General features: G+C 45.5%; 1 protein-coding gene and 1 long non-coding RNA gene across 10 annotated transcripts in view; one reads left to right on the forward strand and one right to left on the reverse strand.

Moving 5' to 3' along the window:
* KCTD15 (potassium channel tetramerization domain containing 15) overlaps positions 1–22,303 on the reverse strand; it is a 44,492-nt gene that overhangs the window by 14,985 nt on the left and 7,204 nt on the right. The window lies entirely within an intron of this gene.
* On the forward strand, positions 2–22,301 carry LOC308176689. Of its 5 annotated transcripts, none has more exons than XR_013938491.1 (4): positions 2–4,158; positions 4,276–4,426; positions 8,072–9,986; positions 12,665–22,301. It is a non-coding gene; the product is annotated as an uncharacterized lncRNA (long non-coding RNA). The 5 variants fall into 5 exon arrangements; XR_013938493.1 differs by having other exon boundaries at positions 3–4,426; positions 12,665–12,735; positions 15,161–22,301; XR_013938495.1 differs by having other exon boundaries at positions 4–4,426; positions 12,665–16,339; positions 19,023–22,301.

Below are 22,303 nucleotides of genomic sequence, written 5' to 3' on the forward strand. Positions count from 1 at the left end.
GAAAAAAGAAATGGGCAAAAGAGACAAAATCTCATTACACCCTCAGGGCTTGAAAACATCCAGCCAATCTAGCTGCATCAATTCAATGTGCATAAAGTAATGCAGTATCTTAATTTGGTGACAAATGCAAACAAGGGCACCAAGACAGACGCCTTAAATGTGTGTGCATGCACATGCTCACACAGTGCCTGCCCGCGACTGCTCCTAGCACTAAGCTCGTCCTGCCCTGAATCAGGGCTGCAAATGAGTCTCAGCCCCAGCAAGGGAAGTGCCTACAAAGTTCTCACCCTGTGGCTGGCTGGATAATTTTGGAGAGAACATGTCTCACCAGGTACATTATACACCCGTTCAGCAGGTACCGTGAACGAGAACTGGATGGATACTCATAGATGGGCTCCTGGACATGAGCTTCTGCACCAGCTGTGCTGATATTTTGACCAAAGGCCATCCAAGCATTTCCATGTTGGAGGGGGGGGACTCCATTGCGCTGCCATGAGCTGGATGGCCCCCTCAGTGCTGCATGTTTGGGCACAGCAGCAGCCAGCGGCCTATACAGCATTTGCAGCGCTGCCTGCAGGACCGCATCCCGCACCAGTGGCTGCGCATCAGTGTCTGGCAGGAACAGCAACGTGGCAACCCTTTCCTGAGCAAAGAAAAGGAAGTGAGACACATGAGAGCAGAGATCCAGCTGGGTAGGTGTAAGCAGGACCAAAACACCCCATCAGCTGCACCATGCCAGTTTTCTCCACATCCTGACAGTATGCTGCAGAAAGCAAGCTGGGCATTTGCCGGGCTGCACTTCCTCCCGCCTCTCCCTCCAAATGTCTGGCTTCTTTCAGAAGGCTTTGTCTTCCCATGAGAAATAACCCAGCTGAATATATGTTCTTGAAAGGAAAATCACAGGAGACAGACAGCAACGACCTATTAAGTAATTGAGTCCATCTCTCTGACAGTGCAGCATTGTTCCCAACTGCAGAGTGTCTCGTGTTTCAAAGTCGAGTCTTAAATAACCCTGCCAGTGAGGACTCCACCATTTCCCAGTGAGACTATTCCACAGCCCGCCAGATTTCACTGTCGAGCATCGTCCCTTAGACTCAGCTATGCAATCCCCCAGTATCCCTCGCTGCGACCAGGGCAGGGCTTTCCCCTGCTGTGGAAAACGAGCCCACCAACTCCCTGTCCAAGGCAACAGCCAGCACCGCTGGCGAGTTGAGCGGCACGGCCCTGGCTGCGCTCCTGCTTTCCAGCCCTGCAGCGAGGGGCATGGGCGAGAGGTGCAAGAGGGCCCCAGCGGGGCTGGGGATGGCGAGCCCCGGGCTACGAGCCGGAGGGGCCGCGCCAATGCTCGCAGCTGCTCCACGCTCGGCTTGCTTCGGGCTGGGGGGGTCTTGCAGCACAGGTGAGATTCGCTCTCCAGAGCTGCACTTTGGTCTGATCTCCCAGCTTTTTTATGTAGTTGCAAATTTACTTCATGTGGCACTTATTTCTAAATGAATTTCTAAATGAAATGAGATATCGAGTAAAACTGAACTTAGCAATTCCCTGCTGAACTCAGCTAAAAACCCTTTTCCCCTTTTACGCAAGTTGTAGGTTTCACTGCCTGCTCTCCTCTCATGTCTGTGCTAGCATTCAGCTACTCTGAGTTACTTAAGAGAATAACCAAACAACCTAAACACTAATTATAATACGTTTACTGTTTTTCTTCAACCTCTAGCTCTTCAACTGTATCAGAACAATCCAGCTCACACTGCAACACTTAATTTATATAATCACAAGGTTCAGCAAGCCTCCAGTAATTCATTATTTTCCTTTTTATTGTTATTTGAGGTCTCTTTGCCTGAGACAACTAAATATATTGCTTGGTACAGCGTTACATTTTAGTCCAGGAACCAGACAGTTAATTTGTTTCCTTAGACATGCACACGAGCCTGTGTGCTGTTCTGGGTTAGCCTGAAAGCAGATAGAGCTACTTAACGTTCAGTACGGTAGGTGCATTTATTAAGTATTTGTGTGGCTACCAAAAGTTTTGAGAACTCATCTTTCCTACTTACTCCCTAAACAAGCTGGGCTGTGGCTCAAACCTCCTCCCTTTCACAGCCCTTTTTCTGTGAAGTCTGCAAACCAAAGCGATGGCTGCTGTTCAGCTCCTTGGTGCATATGAGGGAGGGAAGGTTTGCCAGCAAAGAAAGGACGCAGGGAAGACAGGATACAAAATTTTAATGGGCTGCTCTTTAATATAGTGAAGCATTTTTTTTTTTTTGGTAATGAAAACAAAACATGAATTTTGAGGCCTTTGTGGAGTGCCCTGAGCTGTATTTCTTCACCAGCAAAATTACTGCTGGGGAAAGAAACTTGCAGAGTGTTGAAAGACTTAACTGCCACCCCAAAAACAGAGTGATGAATAGTTTAAGGATTTATTTGACATTTTAGGGGGCCGCTATGTTCCAAGAACAAGCTTCACTGCAGCATGTTGTAATGCTGCATGCAGAAAGTGCTCCTGCTTCTCCCTCCTCACCAGTACAAACTGTACCTGCAGTAAGTCTATCAGAAAACGCAACTGTGAGAGCACAAAGTTAACGCAAATGACAGCTTTGAGGAAATTTTTGCATGTTGGCTGTACCTGGGATGTGTAAAGCCATGGACATACAGTGACTGACAGCTCCGCAACCTGATGCGCTCAGCAGATGGGTCTCAGACTGCATAGCAGACAATGCCATGTGCACAGAAGTTTGGAAGGGAAATGTGTGCAGGCTGTCGGGACATCAGCAAGTGCAAGGGGATAGGAATGGCTTTGCACTGCGCAAACTTGATATTCCACCAGACATGAGGTGCCAGGCTGACAGGAGGGCTCAGGCTCCCTCCAGCTCGCGGTGCAAGTTCCTGAGTTGTGGGGAGCGGCTGCAGCTCTCGGACTGGGCAATGGTCACCCCAAAATGGTTGCTTTTGTGAGCAGTTGTGGTGCCTGGTACTGGCAGACAAAGCGGGTAATGGCATTTTTGAGGAATTGCTGCTTGCTTATGGCATGTGGGAGTGGTGATTCCAGGGCTGTCTGTAAAGCAGTGGAAAGCAGAGGAAAACACAGACCAGACAAAAAGAGCTGCACTTAGATCCTACAGAGATGGGTGAGTCTCAGCAGTGACTGCTTCTGCAGTAGTCCCACCTTTTGGAAGAGACAATTCACTTCTTCATTTAAAAATGCTTTTAATATCTGTTTTCCCAGATTTAATTTCCAGAGAGCAGACCAAGCCAGGCTCAAGCAAAGCAGTCACAAAGCTTGCTTTCCCACTGCCTCCGCCTTCCTGGCCACATCTCACTGTGCTTCACACTGTCCTCCCTGTGCGAGGCTCTTCCCAGCCATGACTTTCTCCTGAACCGCTCCCAGCCACTGCCCTAACGCGTGCTGCCCACCCAGATGCTCGCAGGGCTCCAGCTCCCGGCCACCACGACTGCATGCCCCTGCAGAGCTGTGTTAGGAGGGGGCTGGCGCCCAGCCTCCCGCCCAACGGGTCTCCTGGTTCCTCCAGCCCAGCCGGCTGCTCTTCAGCCCTCTTCCCAACATCTAGAACACAACCTGTTGATCCTATTTCTACAATTTCTTTGTGCTTCTGTTGTTTCTGCTGAAGGCTTTTTTTGCATTTTTCAATAATGTTTAGCCAAAATGCCAGGGGGCAAGTTTCTAGCTTTATACCGATTTCACTATGATATTAAGATCTCCTTTTATTAGATTAAAAACAAACAGCACAGCCAGCCAACCCACAAGGACAAGAGCGCCAGTAAATTCTTTTCTGAGCTCCTTGGACAGGGAAGGAAGCTGTGTGCTGCGTTTAAGCATCTACAGACAACCACTGCTACCCACACACCCCGACAGCGCTCGCTACCATTTTCCATCTGGGGACCGTGCAGGCTCCAGGCTCCCTGCAGCGCTTGCCAAAAGGTGAGCATGGGACGGGAGGCTGAACACAGCGCAGCGAATCCAGCCCTGCTGCAGTCCTCACCACACATGATCTCATCCAGAGACTTATCCAGCTCCATCTCGGAGCAGTCAGGGCTTTTTGCTCTCCGGAGCACTCTGTCTTCCCAAGATTCTTGCCAAGCAGCGGCAGTGGAGCCACACAAAGCACATCACGTGTCGGGAGGTTCGGGAGCACTTTGGGAGAGGTGAGGGGTTTTTTTGGGGGGTACTGCTTTCTCTTCCTGGTCCAGTTTAGCTCTTTTCTTGATAGCTCCCTTTTCGAACAGAAAACTGAAGTTCTTTCTTACTAAATCTGGTTCCAGGGGCCTTGAGAGGAGCACCAGGTACAGTGGGGCTTGGAGGAAAATCAGCAGTGTCGCTGTGCCAAGCACCCGCAGAGCCTCTGCTCCCGCACCCCGCTGCGGCCCCCTGCCACCCGGCCCATGCTCCTACCAGCCAGCACAGCAACGGCGCGTGAGTGAAACCCTTTATCACAACATTGCACTAAAAGTATTAATTTAAGTAATTACATGATTAATATTTAACCATTCAGTGATATTTTTGTCATTCATAATTCAGTTGTTTGCATTTATTAAAAATTGATTCTGTAGACACTTTTTCTGCCCAATGTCAATTCAGCGGGGAGCGTGCATTTTAGAGAACTGTCATTAAATGTGGCTCTCTTCTAATTTCATGGGAGGAAAATTATGGGAGGAAAAAGGGAAAGGCCTGTCGGTGAGCCCCTCCAGCACGTGGGTCTGTGCTCTGCTCAGTTCCCTCCTCCGTCCCTGCTGCTCCACGCCGACGCAGAGCAGGCTGACAGGAGCTCTGCAGCTCCTCTGCTCTGTGCACGAAGTCTGCCGGCCGCTGTGGAGCTGGAGGAGGAGGCGGTAGCTGTGGGAAATGCAGCAGAGAAGAGGAAGAGGGTTGTTTAGGGCTGGGACAGACCAAGGGGCCGAACCTTTGAGCACAACCTGAAACCGCTCCATGGGACATGCTAGCAGTGTCCCAGGTGTGCGAGAAGAGTCCCGCCACGGCTGCTGAGCAGAAAAGGCTGCTTCTCTCTTAAATTTTTGTTCAAGGTGGGTACTATAGATACTGTTAGCTGCTTTGAGGAGAAAAAACATGCTGTGAACTGGAGCAGAGGTGCTCAAGAGATGGGAGCATATCATGCTGCATCTGATACGGCTACCTGGGCAGCTACACGGTTGTTGTCACTGGTCCTGCCACAGGACAGCAGCTTCTGGGAAAGGAAAGCCAAAAGCAGGCAGGGCGACAGAGCCCTGCGCGATGCGGGGCTGGTGCCAGGAGGCAGGGCCCCGGCCTGGGACTGCTCAGTGCCACCCACACCAGCACCGCCTGGGGCTGGCAGGGATCTTTACAGCTGCATTTTTCACGTTTCCCATTATTTTTACTGTAAAACCGAGTTGTGTCAGACTCAGTCAAGGGTTTGTGCACAAGCTCCCAGCAGCGCAAAGCATAATGGAGAGAGCGCCCGCGGCCACTTTCCCAAGGGACGCAGCCTGTCTGGGCAGCGGGCAGGGGTGGCCGCAGGAGGGACAGGGACAGGGACAGCCTGGCCGAGCACCAAAGGGGTGTCTTGGGTCTTCTGCCCCGACGGTCGCTAGGAGGGAGGACACTAAAACTGTCTGCCAGGACACATGCTGCCCCGTGCCCGGCACAGCCAGGCACATGGCTAAAGGTTGCATCTGCCTGCAGAAGTTTTTCTGATCTGCCTCCGTTTAAAACTTCAGCCCCATACCACACTTTCACAACCTGCTGCCCAACCACTAATTTTAAGCCTTTTCTGATTATGGGAAAATAACGCTAAGGGGAGGCACCGTCTGAAGCAGGGGTCTCTGCACACAACCTGGCCATGTTATGCTGCAGAAACACCGCGCAGGCTTTGCTGTTACGGCTCTGCAACGGTTTCTGTTATAATCAAAGATAACATCTTGACCACCTCAGATTGCTCCAGGCACACACTTGGCTCAGAGGGTGTTCAAGCCAGGGAGAATTTTGATTTAAGCATCTTTCAAATCTTTTATTTGTATAGTGACAGGAAAAAGTGTGTGTCAGGGGAGAGTCCGAGTCTTAAACTGGGGGCATAAACTGCTGCTCTGCAAACTATGAACATCACGCAGCCACGCGTGGCCTGGGACCAGTCCGTGTGCCTGCAGACACAGAGGGGTGACCCCAAGGGCAGGGGAGATCCAGCACATTGGAGCCCAGGCCAGGCTTCAAGCCGGGGGACAGCACCCACGTTTCTCCAGGGCAGCATCAGCCACCAGCACCCTGCAGGCACTGCCCAGCCCCATACACGCGCTGATCAGCTCTGGACCCTTCAATCCTGATGGCACAAGCCAGCGACCACAGATACACAAGTACAAAACTGATCTGTGAGAAACAAATGGAAACACTAAAAGCCTGTAACCCCCCCCCCCACACACACATCTCTCCATTTTTAACACCACCGGTGTATCTAGTAGTACAGTCCTGTCTTGGCAGAGGGATGAATGAGGTAACTCACAAGGTAACAGGCTTATCCATCTCTAATTGCTGTAACCTTGCGTGCCTGCTTTCTAACGTTGGCCCTGGAATGCCATAGGAGTTTTCTGAGCCACGTGCTCACTTTGCAGTGCTTCTGAAGGATATTACACTCATTAACTATTAAGGACCTGAAGGAACTGCAGGATCTGTTACCTAGATTTAATACTTCATATTTTGCTTGAATAGATATTCAGGCTTGGATATCTATTTTTACAATAGATCAGAGCTAGTATCAACATGTATTTTTAAAAGTCAATAATCCAGAAAGAACATTATCATCTACCACCCTGAATCATTTTTACAAAGTTCTGGAAGACTTTTTTTTACACTATCATTAAAAATTAGCATGTAATAGATCTTGTAGTTAAAACAAAGGTACGGACAATTATATTTTCAGTTCTCTGTTACTATCAATTCAAGTCCACGGAAGCAACAGGTAATAACAGCCACTGAAGTATAAATTGCCTGTTATTTTTGAAATACCACAAAGTATCCATGGTAATAAGGTTGAGATCTTGTGGGTCTTTCACTTGTGTTTGTTGCTAACAGTCTATCTCCACACTTAAGACACTTTTGCAGGTGACTATTTGATATATAACCTCATGGAAATATATACATATATATATATAGATTTTGATAAATTCAATTTTTGTTAAATTTGTAGACACTATTGCCTAATATATAAATTAGCAGTTAAGACAGAAATAAGAAACGCTAATCCTGGTGCAGGGGCCAGTCTCTTTTCCTGTGTTAAGGAACTCTCTTGCCATCAGGAGCCAGGTCGTGCATCAGCGGGGCTGAGCATCCTGTCAGGTCCTCAGGGAGAAGCAGGAGGGAGCAGTCACACAGTTATAGGGAACAGACCATCAGCTGAGGAAATCTGGGCTCCAATGTGCTTTCATTTCCATGCTTTTCATTTCCATCAGGTTTACGACAGTATTAACCCTAAGCCCTTCACCTCGTTGGGAGGCTGGAATTAGGCTCACCAGCACTGGCCGCTCATCCCAAATTTATCAGCAGCGTATTTGTTCCCTGAGGGCCCGGTTCTGCCACCCGTCTCCCGTAGAGTAAACAGTTCATGAGTAAAGCACTGCTTAGCCATGAGTAATGGTGGCAGAATCCAGCCCTAAGTCAGGCTAATGATTTTATTTTGCCTTATTAAACTAGCGTTTGTATATTTTAGTGTGTTATTTTAACAGCTATAAAAAGACTTTACTAAACAAACAGTTTCTAGTATGTTAATTGCTGTATTACGAATTCTTTCATTCTGTTCAGCGTAGAACCACATTTATAAGCTGGATAAGTAGAGACACATACAGACAGAACAGCACTCATCCTACCTACACATCATAATTCTGCCACATTCATTTCAGTCATCAGTCATGAAATGCATTTGCTGTGCTTAACAAGAAAAAATGTAACTTTCAAATACAGGTACAATTTGCATTTTCCCGTAAAGCTTCCCTGCGTGCCACTGACATGGTTCCTCTGGTCCTGTTAATCTTTTGTAACAGAGAAGGTGAAAACCAGCCTTCCATTAAACATACCATTTGCATTTGTTCCCTAAAGCCTCCGCCAGGCATTAGTCTGTTGGTCATACCCGGGCCAGAAGGCAACGTGCTGGCTTCCCAGCACCCGAGGGCTGCCCGGCTGGGGTCAGCTACGCCAGAGCGTGGGCTGGATGAGGTCTCTGCAGCGACTGGAGCTCAACCTGTCCTCATTGCCCCCTGAATCCTTGGCTTAAAGCTCCATGGGACATGGGCAGACACCTCTAATTCAGGTATGTGCATCGTGTTGGTGCCACCAAAACCAAAGCAGCAACAGCGGTGCCATCACTGGGTAAGAGGCCGGGGCTGTGGCCGGTGGTAACTGCCGACCAGCCTGACGCAGGCAGCGCGGCTGCAATTACTGCACTTCAAGATGGGCCAGTTCTGCCGCCCCTAGTCCTAACAACGACTTGGGAGAGTGTGAAGGGCAGAGTTTGGCTGACTTGCACAATTTTAACAGAAGCAACCAAATCATATTACACTATAATACGAACCTTCAAAACACAAAACTCGTTACAGGTAAGAGCGAAATATTTTTCTTTCAATGAAATATGCCAAAATTCAGCTAACTGCCCAGGAGCTCATACATTGTAGGTAATACCTCTGTATCTGGGAATTCATTTCATTTTAAATTGTGGACTTGTATCTGAAATTAAACAAGCACATTAGCTAAGTTAAGCATGTTAGATTGACTTCTAGTACTCTCACTTTTTCCAGTATGAAGTTCTGGTTACTCTTCCTCTTCTGTCTTCCAATTCATTCTAACTGAACTTATAACTAAATTGTTAGTGAAGATTAAAAATATTAATACAAGTTTTTATTGCTACATATAACCTGTGTGTATTGTACAATTGTTGCTGCTGCTCTTATTTGAACCCTGTGAGAGTTCTTGGCCTTTCATGGTTTCTTAGTAGAGAACTTACATTAATTTTAGCCATGAAAACCAATGCAAGAACAAAAATTCTTTAATTTCAAACAAACTCCCAAACAACCATCCTAATGCTCTCTAGTTTCCCAAAGGTCCCAATCCTGCAAGAACTGCATTTCAGTTCAAACCCTGTGGGAGTTGTGGGCACTCAACAGAATTAAGTTAATACCTGAGAAGATGCACAATTCAAATAAAACATTCCTGCCTATACAAGCCTTTTCTTGCTATTCCTTTAAACATCCCTTCCCCTAAATCATGGTACTATAAAGGACAGGATGAAAAAAGGGTTGCAGCAAATATCAGACCTCTTCCTTCTTGCCTCACTGTAACTTCAAGTGGGAGCTAACACAGTATTTTTACTAAGATTTTCAAATCTGACTAGATCTGGACATTGCTGCCACTAACATCAACCCTCTACAACTGCGCATGCTGGGAGGTTGGCAAACATGCAGATACTAGTTTTATTTTAATATAAATGGGCTAACTCTTTGCTCATTGAAGTCAACAGAGAAACTCCCACTGGATCTCAGTGAAGGCAGAAAAATTTTCAAATGTAACTCCTTTACCTTCCAGGGTACAAGTCCGGCCCTCTGCATCCTTCGCATGTGTGGGTGCCGTGAAAACAGCACATTTAAGTCCACAGCAGGAGCAAGGGGGGCAAACACTTAAGGTCTGCACCACCTTTATAAAATGTAAATGGTGACAGCTAACGCACTCGCTTCGGTACCCACTGCTCATGCAAACTGCTAGAATATGTCATCTGCTCAAACCATATCCCTGCACTTCTGAGCCCAGGGATATGAAAGCTGAGAAACTTTTTTCTGTGATTCTTTTATTTATTTCCAGACCAGCAGGAACAAGTCACCAGACACAGGCTGCCAGGGACCCTACAGCACGTCACTGCCTGAGCTAAGCACGAACTCAAATCTGCCCATGGTGCACACGCCTGCCTCCGCTGTATCAGGATGCTCTCCACTGACACCAACGGGAATGATACCAGTGTCTGTAGGTATGGATAAATTAACTTTCTGCTTACAAGAAACTCTGGCAGTATGGCAACATTGGCAGTTGGTGGGCATGCCAATTTGCTAAACTGGTAAAGCTCTTCTCTTGCTGAGAATTATAATATGGAAAAAACAGCTTATCTTACATTCATCCTCTGTTTGGTTTTCCTGCAGCCCATCCTTTTGTCCACCAGTGAATAAGCTATGCTGATTTTGCACAGTCTCAGCATGTAGCACCGCTGCAATTACACTGCTGAACACCTTGTACAGCTCACACCACTGCTTGCTTTGGCACAGAGACACCGCGGGCAGTTACAGGCAGACCAAAGGACGCAGCTGGCTGCAATTCTCTACAAGTGAGAGATGAAGTTGCACCCAGTTCTCTCTATCCGTATTTTTGTTGTCACACTTAAAATGATGACTGCACAGTGCTCCTGTTTATTTTTACATTTGATTAAGCTGTACTCAACATACTTTTCCTGGCTCACTTAAAGAAACTCAGCATGTCAAGACCGATCTGTGTTTTTGATTTGTGTTTTTTCAAAAAGTGTTTTTGAAGGGAAAACAACCAACAAAGCCTTATATCCACATCAAGTTAGAAGACTTGGGTAACAGTTTTTGCTGGTGAGCCTGAGCAGTTGGCAGGTGATAGGCAGAACCAAAGTGCAACTTCCAGTAGTTTTTTTGTTACTGCAGCAAGAAAAGAGCAGGGAAAGAGAAGCAGCTACATGCTGAGATGTCAGCTGCGAGAGCCCGGTTCTGCAGCCACGTTCCAGAAGAAAAGGGGAGCCCCTGACTTGGGGCTCCGGAGAGAGAACTGGCATGCCACAGGGAGACAGCAGTTGATACACCTGCTGCACAGAGGATACTATGGGCTTAAGCTTGGGAAAAACTTGAAATAAGGAAACCGTTAACTGTAGGATTCTGATGAGATACTGAAAACTGAACCTGGCTTTTTTATGTGACTGAGAGAGATTCATTCTTAAATACAATACTATGGTCATGGGTTTGATTCTGGTCCCAGTGAAGTCAAGGCCAAAACATCCTTTGACTTAATTGAAAGCAGAAACCAGCCCCCGCTTTAACCCTCGCATCTGCAAGGAGAATATAACTGGATGTGAACAGAAGAGGAAATGTTTGGAGCTGGTTACAAATCCATGCTTTTTTTTTAATGATTAAAAATCCGTCATTGAATTTTTCTCTCATTCAACAGCACTGTTAAGTACTTCTGGCCCAAGTTCAGTTCTTGTTCCCTCCCAGACAACCCCAGCACAAGCAGAGGGCCCAGTTTCTCTCTATTGTCATCTACTGATTCCCAGGGAGTTCCACTAGCCGAGTTTGTCCATGAAATCATATGTAAGTTCTGCAATGGCAGAATTTAGGCAGTGGTCCCCTGGAAGGCATACCACGTTCCCCAAATGCCAAAGCTGCAGCCTCTGATGCAAATCATACCGGTACAAGTTGCTGGCATAACATCGTCAACGCAATATGACACCAATGTTAAAAGAGTCTCTGGTTTTCATTGTCTGCTTTCTTAAGAGAGAGATTTGCTGCTGCAAAAGCTTCTACCAGATCTAAACGGATTACCTGCAGCACTGGTAGCATCTGCTCTCCATTAGGACAGAGGCGTAACGGGAGCCTGCCCTTTGGACTGGGATTCCTTCAGCGTTTCAGCTTTACGGTGCAAATCTCAGTTTCCAATGCTTGCCAACTGATCCTTTCTGAGTCTGACCAAGAGTAACGCTGCAAATGCTGCATAATAGCTTCCCAGCATCCACGTGCAGGATTCCTTTCAGGTATTGCTTTATGTGGTCCTCAGCAGATAAAAAAGCATGAATTTTAGCCTTTGAACTCATACCATACTACAGTAGAGTGAAATCAACACAGTACACGTGAACACTGGAATACCTCTGCTTAGCCTATTTGTCCTGGTGCCCAACTCTGACAGGCAGGCAGGCGTCACAGTGATTGCATCAATAAGGAATGCAAGAAGTGCACACATGCTAACCTAAAAGCCATCCCGGCTGGCAGAGCTTCAAGTGAGAGCAAATTAGGTAAAAACAAAAAACAAATGCAAAATCTCCTAAAATGTTTACACATCATTTCTTTTTTAAGCACCGAAAGATTAAAATACATGCTAATGACAGCAAATGAGGGGAAAGAGTAAGTAATTTGGTGGTTAGAGCATGGAGATAAGAGTTTATAACTCTGGAGCTTAACTCCAGCTCTGCAGCTTCTCCCAGCTACAAAAAAACATGTTAGTAGAGCCACCATCCTGGTGTAACCCTGTTTCTATCAATAGAGCTATACCGGGGATGAGAGTGACAATAGTTACCTGCTTCAATCACCAGATTATGCACTTAGTGTCACTATAGCACAACTGAACAAGCTGATGTGCTACAAGGACTAGGCGAATTCATCAATTTGTTATTTTCACCTAACAGAGAAACTTGGCAAAATCAACGTGGCTAGCAGCAGTTTGGGGTACAACCCATGTTAGCTACAGCCTGGTATGCTCCTCACCGTGTTACTATGGCGTGCTCGAGAGATCTAGCCTCCCTTATACTCTCCTATAGGAATCCCGTGTTTGCATGCCTACATGTTTCTTCCATTTAAATATGCACTTTGTTCTTAAAGAATTCATTAACCCATGAATAGATTAATTCTGATTTCAATTATACAGGTACAAGTTTGGAGTAACTCCTTCAAAGCCAGGGGAGCCACCTCTTTGGGAAGGCTATCTGACCATAAAAGGTACATGCACCTACCCATAAGGGCAGGAATCTTTTTGTCCTCACTTGCCTGTTGATTTTACGCATTCAGATGTCTGTAAGAACAAGTACCGGGGATAGCCAACAGTATATAGCACCTCGCTATAATGCTCAGGGTCTTGTAATCCCTTTCCTCACATCCTATCAGCATACATCCCTGGTGTAATTCCGCAGAGCTCAACAGGGTTACACCAGGGATTATTTTGGCCAGGCTTCTTATAAGGGCAGTTTTCTAAAAGAACAGGACTGCCTTTGTTTTCCTTTATGCTTACAGTACAACTCTCATCAACTTTACTGGAAGAGACATTTGGCCCAACGTGCCAATATCCAAACCACCTCCATTTACTTCAGTGAACGTAGGAAAGGAATTAATAAGGTCCAATGTATTTTTAAATCTTAGATTTCATAAATGATCACAAGCATGTAGGTCACAATATATACACAGTACGACACCTACGACAACCACCAGTGGGATCATTAAAATAATTAAGTTAGGCCTAGAGACAAATTCATTTCATAACATGTTCCTTACAAAACAGAAGACACTCCTCGCTTCATAATCTAGGGAGTCTGTTTTAAAAACTTCCTAAGTAGTTCGTGAAATATCCCCCTAAGCAGACCAGGTCTACTTGCCATTGCAAGGTCTTTATAAATCAAAAGACATACACCAGCAATGTGTATTCAAAGACCAAATATGAAGAGGTAACACCTCTCCTGCTCCACTGGTACGGTGGTTAGCTGTGACCTCAGGACACGATTTCCAGCACAAAGCTACTGAATCCGCACCTTTACATAACTCTGTCCATGCAATGTGTGTGCTGAGTGCACAGTGTACAAAGAAGAAATCAATAAAGGGGATTCCCCTTTGTTTTAACTGTAAAGCTGCTACAGCTGTGAACCTGGGCACAGGTGCGGTATTTTGCACCATGTTCATCAGCAGGAAAACAGCCTCCACTAGCAGCACATAAAAGGAGGAGGCAGGTTGCTTCCATAGCATCCTATGGGAGCATTTTCTCAAAACATGCTGCTAATGCTGATGCTTTTCATGTTAGCGCCCTGAAAACGACTGCTGAAAAATACTTAAATTGTGCTGCTGGCATGAAAGTGCCCTGGCAGGTGAGAGGTGAGTGGTGAGCAAAAGAAGCAACGAAAAAAAATGACAAAGGACTTGACCAACTAACCTCAGAAACTGCTATAAATATAGAGCGTTAAACAAAAAAAATGTTGAATTCTTGGTCTCCCTGTCTGCTGGGCTCTCTTTGTGAGTTTCAGTAAACCAGACTAATTTTCAAACCATTGTAAACAGGAAGGGTAGGCATTACTAACAGGCTAAACTCAACTCAGTGACAGTCACGTTAACGATGCAAAAGAACAAAGAGAAGAGCAGAAAATGAGACGTCAGCTGAGTTTTGCACTGAAGGTACTGGAGACACTGTCCAGCAGTCCTGAACCTCTCTCAGAGGCTGTAAATGACATCCCTCTGGCTGCAGCCAGGCTGCACGGACTGTGCAGGGAACACCTCCTCTCTCTTCTTCCCTTTTGACCAGCTGAGCCAAACAAGCTAATATCTAGACAGGAATGTGCAATTTCCTCAACTTCAGTTTTTTTGAGCTGCCTGAGCCAGGCTTAGCAACACAGTCATCATTTTATTTTTGTTAAGTCAGATGAGTGTGATTTGATATCTTCTCCTCTCCGTTATTAGCTTGGTCTGCCCCTTCCTAGGTGCTGTAATACCCATTGATGCCTATACCTCCACACAACCCGGGCTGTAATATATATGTACATATACAGAGAAATAATAATTTCAGAAAGCGTTCATCAGAGACTAGCTATGTAATATTTCCTTGCACGTTTCATTAAATATTCCAAGTAAACATACAAATAATTCATTCATTGACAGGCCCCAGTCTCAGCACCCAATTACAGTAAGATTTGTGCTCCCGAAGGGTAAACTCTGCTTTCCTCTCCAGAGCCTGTGGGCAGTCCCCAGGCAGCAGCTGTGCTGGGCAAGGCAGCATTTATGAAGTCCAGTAAGGAGTAAACACCTTTATCACAGCAGACAGCTCAGCTCTGTTGTGGCTCCCTACATGCCAGTTAGTTAGAGATCCTGGAGAGATGGACACAGACAGGTCTGAAGAATCAGCTTCCATACAAATTCCTTCCCTCCCATCTCTTGCAGTCACTGGAGTGAAGGGTTACATTGCAGGGCTTGTTCTCCTTTGCCACCAAAGCCACTCAACCTTGGGGAGCACGGGGAAACCTGGTTTGGGTGTACTTCCACGGGCTCTGCCCCATTTCTCAAGGCAGACCCTGAATCCAAGATTTTTTCACTCTAGTGAAAGTAGAGACAGGGTATCTAAAACCATCATTCCCAGCTGTAATTACATCTCTGTTTTCTTCCCACGCAGGCCACATCACGCTCCCCTCCTTTGGGACAGCTGATGGATGCCCTGGTGCTCCCAGACCTGGCACTGGTGTAACTGCTGCTGTAGAGGCTCCGGCCAGCCCAGCTTCGAGGAGGGAACGGCTTCTCACTTCCACCCACCATGCTCTGCCCCGCGTGCTGCCCAGGAGCTGCCCTGGGTGGCTCCTGGCAGCATCTCCTGCCTGCCTGTAACTCCCCCCCCACCCCAGAGCTTACTGAGCACTGCATGGACTTGGGTGACTGCAGCCCTGCAGCACCCTTACAAAACAGCAACGCTTCACTGTGCAAATGGTTCATTTTACAGTATTCAATTCAGAGTCTGGGAATGGGAGCTCTTTTCTTGATACAGCTCCCACTCAGGTAAGCACAGCACCCACAGGCTTAGATGCAGACTGTGGGGAGAGGGAGGATGGGAAGTGGAACGGCCCTTTTTAAGGAATTTCTTCATTAAGTGTTCTGCTGGTCAAAATTCCCTTGGAAACCGAGATTTGCCCCATCAACAGACAAGTAAGAAAAACTCCCAAGATTTATCTCTAAATTGCAGGTGGATGAAATTAAACAGAAAACGATTTTAATCTCCATGAAAATTCCTACAGTAACTCAGAAAAAGCTCTACGCGTAACCCAAACCTCTGGATTTCTGCTCCTTCCCTTGCTCCCTTCTGCAGCGCACCCCTAAGCGCCTTGCAAAGCAGCAGAGCCAGGGGAGCCCCTGCCAGGCTCACCCCTCTGCAACACTGGCGTGCCCGCACCCAGGCTCTGCAGCTCTGAGCATCTGTAGCACGCAGGAAGAACACTTGCTCCTACCTCTTCAGGTGTTTTCCTTTAAAGTCTGTGTACGCTTTAAGTTCACAATATCCATTAAAATTAATGAGCTTTGCGCTGCAGCTCACATGCAGGTGCGTTTTGTAGAGCTTTGCCTGAATGTGGGCTGCGGGCGCCGACTCAAGAGACTCTTTGCCTTTTGGGTAATTCACAGCGCTTCTTAGCATGGTTCTTCCGGAGCCTGGTGTCACCCCACAACCAACCGACCTCCGTGGGAAGAGCGCTGCTTAGCAAGGGTGCAGCGTGCCCATGTCCTTTGTGGCACTAAAAGAGCAGCACTGAGCAGGTCTGCATGGGATGAGTTACTGAAGAGGGACCACACGCCATACACGTGCCAGGTGGGTAAGCTGTGGTCAGCATGGCATGGAATTGGCACTGAGGGCTTTTGGAACACCTAAGTTAGCATCGATGCTAACGATGATACAGGGTGAAGGAGGGTGTGCTGGCCCAGGAGAGCTGGCATCGGTTCTGCTCCAACTGCGACCCTGCCCTCACATGTACTGTGGTTTATCAGTCACATTGTGGGCACCATCAGTCTCTAGCTATGAACAAATTTGGTCTTACCTTTCTGTCCAAGGTACAGGGCTCGTTTAAGAACTGATTTACACCCACCTGCCAGTATGTGGTGACAGAATTTGCTAATTGGCATTGTTTTCTTGTAATAACATCAAGAATCCACAGATGTGATGGAAAATTAGAAAATTAGTTGTGGTAACGGGGGCACTGGACTGATCCTATATGAGCAAAAAATGTGAGATGCTCTTATGTATGCTAAGTCTGGAGAATTACATACCCTGAACACATTTGAATTAAGAATTTCCCTGCTCCCTCTTGAGAAGAGCAGAACCTAGTAGGGAGTCCTTAGCATAAAGGACAAAGTGGAAAATCTGTCTTGCAGATCTCAGTAACGGAGGTGTTTGAGCTTATAAAGCCACTCTCTCTGGCTGTAGGGCATCAGCAGTCCTGGTCTGGCAGGGAGGAGCGCATTTCCCTGGAAGTCAAGCCAGCCTGGTGTGGCTGCAGGGAACGAGGGAGAAGGAAAAGATCTGAGGTGTTAGTGCTGAGCTCCCCCATCCAGAGAGATCGAGGTGTTGGAGAAAAAGGTAGGGGGATTTAAAAAACGCAGACATTTACAGTGCAGTTACACTCAGAAGGATGAGTTAGGTAGAAGAGGTTGCCCAAGTGTGGTTTTATACAAGAATGATGGTTTGCTTTGACAAGAAAAAGTCAGAGAAGACACATGCTTTAGGGGACTCCCTTGTAAATCCCCCAAAATGTTCACGGGTTCGGAGGAAAATGAGGCAGGGATATGCCTGAAAAACTCTACTATGCCTCATAACAGCTATGGTCATGTCACTGGTTTCTGAAACAGTTAAAAAAAGCCTGTGCTGTTTTTCTTTGGAGGACAGAGCCTCCAGAGGAGTGAGTGATGAAGCCAGGGTGCCCCAACAGCCGCGGTCAGGGCGTGTGCTGTTAGCACTGACTGCCTGCTTTGGGCCACAGAACTAAGAAGTTCTTTCCTAAAGAGGCAAGAAAATGGCCAGAAGTATCAAGGAAAGGTGGGTGCTGTAGGTTAGCCAGGCAGAGGAGGGCTGAGAGCAGACAGGTCCCAACCACCTTGTGCTGCCCACCACTAGTGGGGAAGCTCCCACTGGGAAGCCCCTGCTTCAATTCCAGTTATCCCTGCTCGCCTCTGTAACATGGCTAACACTGCTGGAAGCGTGACCTTTTACAACTATGTTTTGAAGAAAAGAACATGCTTATCTTTAATAGAGGCTTATACAACAAATACTAATTAACCAAGAATGTAAGGTAAATATATTTACCTTTTATAGCTGAACAACTCGCAAAGAGCTCACAGCAGTTCTCTGAGATAAACGTTACACAGGGCGGTAAAAAGGACAAGCTTCTAATGAAAAAGATCTTGTTCTGCTTTCTAACAGAAATTCAAAATTGTATCAAAATTGTCAGTGAAATGGCAAAACATAGGCTTGCTGTGGTATAAGGGGATTTGGAACTTTTAATTCTTTTCCACTTAAAGTCAATGAGCAGTGTGTCACTGAACTCAGTGGGAGTAAGGCTGGATCATCTGGCAGCATCTTTGGGTACTCCTCTCTGCACATTAAGAGCCTGGACTTTTGGTGGGTTTTTTTGTGCCTTTTTTTTTTTTTTTTTTTTTTAAGAACTGAGTCTCACTCCCTTGGATAAACACAATTTGCAACTCACTTTATAGATGTGCTAGAGCCTTTGCAGCCTTTACAGTCTGTCACATAAATCCATATTCAAGTGTCAATGTGTGAAGGGGCTGCTTTAGAGGTCCTGTGGGTGAAAACATGAATGGAATTTCTAGAGGAAATGCTCTCAAAGATGAGTAATTTGTCTGCTTAGCTAGTTACTTTAGAAATAAGATACTGATGGTATGAGTATTCAACAGTTTTTTTTCTTTGCACACCTGTAGCTCACAACTACCAGAGTTGGCAGTTTTGATGGGAGAACTTACTGAAAATAAACTATTGAAAGTAAGCCTCAAATCCACATAAGAAGATGCCAGCTTTACTGTACCCCCCAAAAGCTTGTTAACTTTAATGGCAATTTCAGGTATACAAGGATAGCAGCCACAACTAGCTGTAGGAAGAGGGATTAATAGTACACTTCCGAGATCATTTTTGTCACTACCATCATTATGCTGTCACTGATCACAATTTCTTTTGTGTTTCTTGTTTTCCTTGCCTTTCACCCTCTCAAAGGCCAACTTGCTTATTTATATGGTGTTTCATTCAAAAAGCCAACTGTAAGAGTAACGTGTGAGCATGACCAGTTTAGAAACCATCTTTGACAGTGGCTGTTTAACCCTCTTTCTTTGTCACACCAGTTGTGTGCTGCTCGAGTGTTCTCTTCTTTAGAGATTTTATGTAGCCCCATAAAAATTTACTGGAAAGAGGGTGTCTACCACCTTTAATGCCTAATCTGGCACCCTTTACTTATGCAAATTTAATCAGTGGACAAATTCTCTTCTCCCAGCAGCTGCACCAGCACTAACAACATCAAAGACTTTGACAAAGTTGCTCCGAAACAACTCTGGGATCACTGAAATGCAAAATTTGGCCTCCGACTTCACATCGCCAGCTACTCACTCACGTGAGTAAGATTCCCAGAATCAGGTCCTTTGTTTCCATGAATTAGAGCCAACCACATAACTTGGGAACAGTCAAGCAAAGCAAGCAAGTAGGCTGAGCACAGTCAATCCTAACAAATTACAATAAGAAATGTATCACGCTGCCTGCTGTCAGGTGTAATTTATGTCATACCAGAGGGGTGACTGGAGAGCAGGTATAGGCAGGAACTGGTCATACCTATACTTGCTCCTGCTGGGCCTGATCTGGCAAGCTGCTAAGAGCTCTTCCCTCCCACTGAAGTCAACGTGAACTGAGCTTATTCAGGACCTAACAGGATTGGGCCTCCTTTAAATACTACTGAAGGATAAACATGATTTAATGATTATTTTTCTATTTCCCTTTAGCATGTGACATCTGTGTATACATACCCTGATTTTATTTATACATGTGCTCATAATCTGTACGTGTCCTTAAACATACGTGCATTTTATATATTACAAGCTAAAAGACTGTTTGGGATTTCAGAGCACAGAGAAAGAAATAGAGATTGTAACACAAGTAAGCAGGAAGATTATTCCCACAGCTTTCACTTTTAGTGAGTGCAAATTGTATTTTATGTGACACGAGCTAAGATTTAGCAAAGCATTTCAGCGTATGCTTACATCTTTTGCTGAAACAGAAGCTACAGATTTGTTTAATTTCTTAGATCTGAAGTTTACAAGCTCAGGCTCAAACCAAGAGTTTAATATGCTGTCCAAAATAATCCAGGAAGCTCTGCATGTGGATGAGTATGGCTATGCCTCTATATGTGGCCATGCATGTCGTCTGCGAGCATACGCTAATAGTGCTCTGGCATTACTTCCAGATGTCTCACCCAGAACAGCTATCTCCTTCCTCCTGCATCTGCAAGAGACCCGGTCGCCTCTGTCATCCCAACCACTGCAAAGACAGCCTGCGCCTCATGGAAGCAGCACACCAGGGCAGTGAGGTGCCATCAGGAGCTCCTATCATCCCCGCTGAAACAGCTGCAACTTCTGCTCTGCTCTAACTGGGAATGAGAGCAGCCAGGCTCACAGGAGGGTAACCGACCAAGTCTACCATGCACCGCTGCAGAAAGCCAAATGAAGAAGGAGAAAAAAAAACCAAAACAAGTAAGGTTTGCTTCTAAACTTCAGTTGTACTCTCCATCGATAACGTATGTAGCAATAACGTCCTATTGTTGCTGGCGAGGGTTTATCTTTTGCTATAGAAATGTATCTGGTTACTAGTTAATCTTTCTGATTCACAGGTCTAGTACTGTAAGCTCTTCCTCCAGTAAGAACTGAAGTTTGAGCAGGTAAAAAAGCATTCAAGCCTTATGAGGTAAGACTGCAATACAAACATCATACAGTACACAACAAAACATCTGGCAGCACATGAGATCTGGTCACAGTTTTGTACTTTTAGCTTAAATAAAAGCACAAAACCTGAGGGAATACACTTTCGGTATTTAGCAAAAAGGGAAAAAAAGGTTTTAAACCAGTACCCTGTTCTCTCTGAATAAAATCTATGAATTTATGTATATTCTCTTAAAACTTACATAACTAAAGTTTTTATTAAGCAAGTCTGATATGGCATATTTTAAAAATAGTGTCAGCAGTGATATTTTAAACTCTGGAAACAGATGTGCTGTTCCATCACAACTGCTGAATCTTCTCTGTATTTTTTATACTATGAAGCCTTTGTCTGCTTCTCTGTTATAAATCTCTCCCCACTGAACAGATTTCTTCTCTATGATCAAAGAAGTACCACACAAACATCATTAAACGGAATCTGTCCTGAAAAATTATATTGTTTTGGCCTAACCATAAAATATAGGTATTTTAATAATTGTTTCTTTTCCATAGACAATGTTAGCAGCTACGTCTCCTTGGCATGAGATCACAGCTGTGTGCTTTATGACATCAGAGGCATTTCAAGGTGTCTCCATAAATGTCATTTATTGCTTGGGAACCTGCCAAATCTGTGCCAAAAAAAAAACTAGTTCTTTTAAAGGAGAAATCTTCAAATAAATCTATATTTTTATACTGGTTGTCTATACCAAAAAAAATAAAAAAAATCTGTCCCTTTGTGGAAATACTGGCCATGAAGGTAGCAAAACCTCCAATACCTAAATCTGCTGGCCTGAACTCTGGTTTGCTTTTGAGTCCATAGTGCCTGCTTTAACCAGTCTGACAGGCACCCTGATACTGCACATTTACCTACAGCTTCTGATGGTTGCATACAAGGCTCTTAGCCTTCTGAAGAATGAACAGCCTGAATGACAAAAAGCTGAATCTCTTTATTGATCATAACTGTAAATCAAAATCAGGTGTGTCTTAACACACTATTCCAATTAAAATGTTTCAACCCTGAAAACAGTGATCCCTTCCATATCACCACTGCAGGCCTGATGCTGCCCAGCATGCCCCATCTGTCATAGTGCCCAGTACCCCACGAGACTGGGACCTGTGCAAGTAATAAAGAGACTGTCTCATAAATACCAATATTTTCATGTCACCTCTGTTCATAATTTGACATATCTGCAGTCCCCTCTGCAATAATGTTGGCCAGAATCGAATCCCTCTTGCCAGGCGCACCATTAACACGTTCAGCACTAATCAGCTGCCCTTAACCATGCAAACTCCATCTAATCTGTGGCTACAAGCACACAGAGCAGGTACACTGGCCACTTCCCACGGGACATGCCTGCTGCCACAGAGGCACCGAGCTACGCCTGAGTTTAGGATTTCTGCTGGCCGACAGAAGCATCCATCAGTCCCAGTGTAACCGAGCTGTTCTGTTCTCCCAAAAGAAGGAAAATAAAAAGGAAAAAGGATTTTTTTTCTACATCTGAAAGAAAGAAGTCACTGGGTATAATTGGAAATAATCCAGGACAGGCACACCAACAGGTGCTTCACACGTAGCGCTACAGTGCTGAAGACGTTGAAAGAGAAAATGAATAGGCTCTCTAAATAATACATAAATTGTACAGGCGTTTTTTTCTATACAACCCCAGTGAAGTTAATGTATAAATCGGAAACTGAATTATTCATAAGTGGTGAATATATAATAAATCGTATTTCACACTGCAATATTCCGCACAGGTACATGCCTATTTCCATGCGATGAACAGAAAGAGGCAGAGAGCCTGAAAACACAGAGGTC

Source organism: Anser brachyrhynchus (assembly GCF_964034855.1).
Source record: "Anser brachyrhynchus genome assembly, chromosome: 12".
NCBI lineage: Eukaryota > Metazoa > Chordata > Aves > Anseriformes > Anatidae > Anser > Anser brachyrhynchus.